We start from the raw sequence: 7435 nt of genomic DNA, 5'->3' as shown, positions 1-7435 counted from the left end.
GTCCCAATGTCACTCTTCTGATAAGGACACTGTTCATATTAAATTTAGGGTCCACCTCGATCCAGATTGACTTTATCTTAACTTGATCACAACTGCCAAGACTCTATTTCCAAATAAGGCCACGTTCACAGACTCCACGTGGACATGAATTTGGGGAGGACACTATCCAACCCAGTGCAGCAAGGAAATGATATAATCTGATTTGAATTTTAGGAAAACTATCCTGAAGGTATTAGGGGACAGGGAGGGGGCAAGACTGGGAAGACAGATTAATTTCATATGCATCTTTATTATTTTGGAAATGTGAGGTTTATTTTGAATGTCAGACATTGAGCTAAGTGCTGTTTCCATGATATCTCATTCAGTCCTCATAGAGCCATGTGAAGAAATTCAGAGTGGCGACTTTACCGGTCCACGATCACGCAGCGGATCTTCAAACCCATATCCTGCAGACTCTGGAATCCAGAAGCTTTCCATCACCCCAGGCTCAAAACTGAAAACAAAATGATGAGAATGAGAATCCTTTCACACGGGTTTCCAGGAGGAAGAAACTATTGCCCACTAACAAGGTTCTGTTTGCAAGCACACTTCATATTCCTTATGCAAAGCCGGGGCAAAAGGTGAACAGCCAACATGTCCTGAAGAGCAGTCGTGTTGTAACGCGAAGGAATCTGATGGTTCCAATCACAGGGCACGATGTCCAGTGATTCACGCTGGGTCAGAAATGTTCTTTTAAGAAAAGACCTAAGTAAAATCCGTGCTTCACAAACACGAACCCATATTAAAATAAGCCTGCTTTTTATAAGATGAAGAAACTTGAAGCCATTATCTGAAAACTCAGAGGACAGAAATGAATTCGGAGGAAAAAGAGGTTAATTGGTGGGAATTGTTCGGACTGATAGCTGATATTGATCAGAAGCACTGACTGGGGGATCTTCTCCCTCTTAGTTGCTTTACCTCCATAGTCCACAATTTTAAAGGTGGATTGAAATTTTAGGAGACAATGAAGACCAAGGTTTTCTCACTTGAGCTCAGCATTTTTCTGAAGGAGGGAGGCATGAATATTCTGGCTGTAGGTTACAGTTTTCAGCACCTATTACAATTTTGTAATCTCAAAATCTGACCAGAACACCTAACTTTCAATTTTTTCATTTTGTTCCATGTCTTTTCCCTGCAATATTAAAAGAGAAAGGGAAAGAGGGAGGCGGGGGTGGGGTGGGGGGGGGGGCAGGGGTCATGCAGAGAAAGGAAAAAAACTGAAAGAAGAAAGTAAATACGAGTTCCCAAAGGGAGGGGAAAACAATGGTCCAATCGACTATTGTGAGATTCATTATCAGTTAAATAAAAATAAAAACTACAAACTTTTAAATCAAGCTTATTTTTTTAAAAACTGATTCCTAAAAATAAAGAATAAATGTGTTTAAAAGCAATTAATAAGGAATTTTTATCTAGGAAGTGAGCGATTTTTGTGCAGAGGGGGGAAAAAAGGCTCCAGGCTTTGCCTCATCTCCTAGAAGCATCCCATATTCTTAGATGTGACGTTGCCTTGGTAACCACAACTTGGTGACCTCGTTATTTCAACCTAATCCTGCTTTGAAATTATAGTCGCTCCACCCTTTTGCCTGGCTAGCCTGATAACATAATCATTGTAAATGAGGATGGGAAAAAACAGCAGGATACAGTCCCTCCGGTGACACAGGACCAGTCTCACCTTATCATGGAAATAGACGAACAATTAAACGGCATGAATCTAAAACCCTAAAAGTGGATTTTCTTATTTTTTATATGGCTTGTTATGCTTATTTTCAAAACCTACTGGTTGATTCAATAGAGCAGGGTATCTTGATGCTACTATATGAAAATGGAAATTTCCTATTGGTGTTAAAAGAAAAAATTAAGGAGAGCTAAACAGTCAAAGGTGAAGTTCTTAATTATGCATTTGTTTTGCCCAACAGCCAAATAGAAACAGGAATCAGAATATAATTTTTTAACAAATAGTGCAGCAGCACCCAGGTTTGCTTGCCCAGCCTAACTTCCTCTGGCTAAAGCCCCACAAATCAGCTGTCCTCTTGAATTCAGATTCCTTCCAGAACAAAGGAGTCTTAGGAGACTGCAATGCCCAAATTCAGAAGGCAGCAAGTGTAAATAAACATAGTTTAAAGGACATGTAATTAACTCATTTGTTTCAATTTGGGTGCTTTGAGATGTCTGTCCTGCTGGGAAACGGAGGCAAATTCCATCCTTTTTCTCGCTCATTTCCTTCTTTTTATTTGTTTCCCCTTTGAGTTCCAAAATGGTTAGGCACAAAAGCACTGGGTTCAGATTTCAATAAAATGTTTACGCTGCGCCCCAGTTCATATGTTGAGGAGTCTAGGGAGCTGTGGGACCCTGTCTCTTAGGCTCCAGGATGCCCCTAGGCTTCCCCTCCAGGAGAACCTCCCTATTTCTGAGTGTCCCAGCCCAGCTTGACCACTGTCTTTCCAAGGGATCCCAATGATGGTACTTGGGGGAGGGGAAGAGTTGTGTGACTTGGGTATTACAACCCCCCTAAATTCTCTTGGTGGCAAAGGTCCCACTTCCTCTGCCTCTCCACTTTGTTCTTCCCAAAGAATAACACTTTGATACGGGTGGATGTGGCATTGGTCTCACAGTTGGGTGTCAGTGATGGCTCACAGGTGAGGGGCCAGTTCCCAGTCAGGGCCATTATCCAGATGGAAGCCTGGACTATATCTGGATATGCCCAGGGCATAATGCTCTAGGCTGGTATCCCTTCCTCTCTGCAAAAAATACAACTATTACCACTTATTTCTTAGAACTTTCAACAGTGTGAGGAAAGTTGTAACTTCTTAAAGAAACTATGCCACATAAATTAAAGTTTTACTGTCAGAATGACACTATCAAATCTCTTTAGAGAAATAAGTTGGAGGAGTGTGCATTTGACTTAAAAGCGTATCTTTCCTTTTTCTGAGAGATGAGTCAAAAGTGGCATTTTATAAAGTGTGAGTTCAAATTACACTTCATGGGGCCACTGGAAGCCCACTCTTCTCTTGCTCACTCTAACCACAAAGAGTAAAAATATAATAACAGCTAACATTTAGGAAGTTCTCACACTATCATTAGCCCCATTTTGCAGAGGAGAAACACAGGCACAGACAGCGAGGTAACCTGCACAGGGTCCCAAAGCCAGCAATGTGCGCAGCACAGCCAAGGTTCAGACGCCCTTAGCTACTCTGCTATTCGGCCCCCATGGAAACCTAACTGTAGAGCCAGAACCAATGGATGGACTCCGTGCATAGGCACATCAAAACTCCCTGAGAAGAAATTTCCAAATAATTCAAGCTGTCCAAAGACAGAATAGATGGTCCCAACAACAAAGGAAACACAAAGTATAAAATCTAAGACCAAATACCCTTGGCCTCTCAGTACAGATCTGAGTATAAATATTACATCCTACTGCCCTTTAAGTATTCATCAGATGAGATACTTTTGGCCTGGGGGGGGTGGGGGGGTTCTTAAATGAATGACATAGAGAGAGAGATGGAAATTCATTGGCAGATCAAGCACCTGTGTAGGGATGAGCAAAGAAGAGGAAATACACGTGGTAAGATGAAGGTAAGGGACTGATAATTGATAGGTTTTGGTCTAGACTGAGAACCGAGAGAACTCAGACAGTTACCATGAGGGTCCAAGATGACGACTCCTCCAGAAATAGATACAAAGGCACAGATCATGAGATAAACATAAAGAGCTATGATCGCATAATTCGCTGGGAGTGTGGCAGTCTCCCAACCAAGGGACAAAATGCTGGTAGATGAAAGGACTTTACGTACTATTTGAGCCAGAAAGAAACAAGGATGAAAAGGAGGACAAGAGTAGCTGGAGGGCAGAGATGGGAATCTGCGAAGAGAAGGTACAGCAACGGCAGAGCTCAGACAACAAGTGTCCTGTCACATTTCTCAGAGATCTTCCTTCCGCTCTGCACCCAGTGGGCTCACAAATCACCAGATCACCTTGCCTGTTCCACACCTCCTTCCCTCTGCCTAGAGTCCCCTCCATCTCCCCCATCACTCCTCTCTTGACTCTCCTTCAGCTTTGTGCTTTGCGTTTCTTCCTGCAAAAACCCTTTCTGGACTCCCCCCCATCCCACACACTGAGTCTCTTTCCTTTTCTTCTCCAAACATCCTATCCTTTCCCTACCTCTATATTGCCATTGTCCTTGCCCTGTGTTCCCTATCACCACCATCACACCATAAACTTAGAAACCCTGTGAAGGTAAGAACCATGACATATATACAGTGCCTGGAACACTTAGTAGGCACTCAATACATTCATTCATTCATTCACTCAACAAATATTTAGTGAATATACATTCAATGGCAGGCAGTGGAATAGAACAGAGAATAAGACACAAAAGCTCCTCACCTTCATTCTTGGGAAGAGGAAAGGGCTTTTTTAATCAGGTAAAGAAAAGCCAACAAGACGGTTATAGACTGTTATAAATGGTATGACGTAATTAACAGGATGATGGCATAGAAAAGGAAAATCTTCTTTTAGTCCCACCTCTTTGGATCCTTGGAGAAATCTGTCACCTGCAACCTGAAGCCCCATTCGTTCTTCCTTGGGACACTCATGGAGGGCTTGCTAGGCATCAGACACCGAGACCCTCAGGGAGATTTCAGGCCAGTGAGGAGAACCAACAAGTAAGCCAGGGATTCCAATCATGGTTACAAGGGCAATGACAAAGATATTTACCTGGGGCCATTGTATAATGGAGGAGGTAAAGGGATAATACATAGAAGACTGCAGAAAAGGGCTTTGGAAGGGCTTCTGATGAAGGCGACATTGACCCTGATGATTCAGAGCATCAAGCTTTCTGGGACCAAACTGCCTGGGTTTGAATCCCACCCCCACCACTTATTAACTGTGTGACTTGGATGAGTTACTTAATCTCTCTGTGCCCTCAGTTTCCTCATCTGTAAAATGAGAGTAATGACAATACCTTACAAGATAGTTGTGAGAGTTAAATCAGTTAGTATATGTCAACTATTTAGAACAGGATGAGCACATGTGTTGACCATTATTATCACTTTTCAGGATGTAAGTTAGCTCAATGAAGGGGCACCTGGGTAGCTCAGTCAGTTAAGTGTCCAAGTTCAGTTCAGGTCATGATCTCCTTGTTCATGTGTTCAAGCCCGGCATCAGGCTCCCTGCTGTCAATGCAGAGCCCACTTCAGATCCTCTGTCTCCCTCTCTTTGCCCCTCCCCTGCTCTCTCTCTCTCACTCAAAAACAAGTAAACATTAAATTTAAAAAAAGAGAGAGAGCTCATTGAAGGAGAGGTAGAGAAGACATTCCAGAAAGAATAAAAGAAAGAAGATGCCAGGTCAGTCGGTCAGCAGGCTCTGCCTCTGTCCCTGAATGGTCATGAGGAAGATATTGTGCCCAGCACTGTCCTATAGGTTACGGACAGACCCAGGAGAAATAGAAGATGTGGTCTCTATCCTCTAAGACACTATATCTTAGAGGATATAAACACACAAGACTAAACACATAAGAAAATAATTAAGAAGCATCCAAGATAACATAACCAGTGCTGAACTAGGGGGACAGACACCAGTGATACCAACAAGAAAAATATCAATCATAGTATCCACGTGTTTACAATGTGCCAGGCACTGGGCTAAACACTTCACATGCTTTTCCTGCTCAAGTCAGCCTACAAACCTAGGTTACATGACTTTCTCCAATGACAAAACCTCCAGGAGATTTCAGAGAAGGAAGAGACGAACCAAAAAGCCTCATGAGAACAATAAAGCTTGAGCAAGGCCTTGAACAAAGGAAAGAATATGAACAGAGAGATGGGGGGATTAGGAACGAGGTCAGGGCAGTCTGATGGAAATATAATATGAGCCACGAATACAAGCCACATGTGTAACTTTTAATTTTCTAACAGCCACATCTTTTAAAAATAAAAAGAAGCAGGTGAAATTAACTTTACAGAGTAGTTAGCATTTATTTAATGTATTATTTCAACATGTAATCAGTATAAGAAATTATTAACAAGATATTTTTAATTATTTTTTCTTAGAAAAAGTCTTGGAAATCTGATGTGTATTTTACGTTTACAGCACTTACCATTTGCAAGTAACCATATTTCAAACACTCGAGAGCCACACGCAGCTGATGGCTACCATCTTGGACGGCAGAGTCAAGAGGGAAGAAAGAACCGGCATGGACGGGGTCTTACCAGGTCGCAGTCACTTTTCACACATTATCTAACTTTCCTCACCACCCTCTTGGGAAATACAAATGGGGACACTGAGACTCTAAGAGATTAAGTCAACAGCTCAGTAGGATTTAAACCCAAACCCCACCAATTCTGAGCTGGGGCACTTATGCTGGAACTGACTGCAGCAAATGCCCCCAGGGGCTGTGCACTATGAAGCAAGATGATGCCTGAGCAAGGAGAAACTACCAGATCCCGGGGTCTTCTTCTGAGCGACTTCCTCCCCAACCCCCAAAGCCCACACAGGGCTTACACACCCCTCCTGGATTTGGAAGAGGAGAGGAAAGCAAGCAAGCAAACCTTACCCTTCCCTGTGAGGTAGCACCGAAAACCCTCGCCCTGCTCCTGAACAGCTAAGCCACTAGAGGGTATGCAGGAGGCAAGGAAGGGCACCTGTGGTCCATAAATATTTAACTTTTGTTGCAGCAAAGTGCAGGATGAGGAAATACTTGGCTGCTTCTCAGCCAGGGGAGCAAGGCTCCCTTAAACCCTTCGCAGGCTCCACTTTGTCGTCAACTACTTTTCTAAAACTGTTAAGAGAAGAGAGGGGGAGAGTATAAACAGAATTAACAGTAATTTATGATCTGAAAAAAGACAGCAGGAGTTCGAAATCTGTCTCCATTAGGATACTTTCCCGGCGTTCCGCTGGACCCCCAAGCCACAGGATCCTGTAGGAAAAGGATGTTTATACAGCATTCCTGGCAGGAGAGACGCTTTTCCTCGCTCCCAGAGGGCAAGGTTCAGCCAACTTTCCACGGAGGGGTCTGGCCTGTGCTGAGCCTGCTGCCAGGACCCTGTTCCGGGTGTGGGCAAACACTGAGCTGTTTAGATTCTTGTTTTATTTCATTTGTTTCTTGCTCAGTGGTCCCTCCCCGATTTCTACAGGGACCTCCAAGCCTGCTCTTCCCCCACCTCGACCATCAGCAAAGCCCACCGAGAGAACTGCCAACAGAGACACTCATAAGCTCTTCAGTGAGAATATTTCTGTGCCCCAGAATTTTTGAGCCAAAGGTTTATTCCATCACCTAAAGCATGTTTTATGCCATGCAGTTTCACTTTGTGGAACTAACTTTTCAAGTCTGGGAATTGCAAAGCCACGATATGTAGCAGCTTGAATTAGAGTCCAAACGGAGAGGCAGCAGAGCTCCAG

General features: G+C 43.4%; 1 long non-coding RNA gene across 1 annotated transcript; it reads right to left on the bottom strand.

The window, feature by feature from the left end:
• Positions 1–291: 291 nt before the first annotated feature.
• LOC115511634 lies at positions 292–6645 on the bottom strand. Its single transcript, XR_003968123.1, has 3 exons — positions 6591–6645; positions 6135–6294; positions 292–493 (listed from the first exon to the last, which is right to left on the bottom strand). It is a non-coding gene; the product is annotated as an uncharacterized LOC115511634 (long non-coding RNA).
• Between the last annotated feature and the right edge of the window lie 790 nt (positions 6646–7435).

Source organism: Lynx canadensis, chromosome B1 (genome assembly GCF_007474595.2).
Source record: "Lynx canadensis isolate LIC74 chromosome B1, mLynCan4.pri.v2, whole genome shotgun sequence".
Taxonomy (NCBI): domain Eukaryota; kingdom Metazoa; phylum Chordata; class Mammalia; order Carnivora; family Felidae; genus Lynx; species Lynx canadensis.
This window is presented reverse-complemented; position numbering and strand designations above follow the sequence as displayed.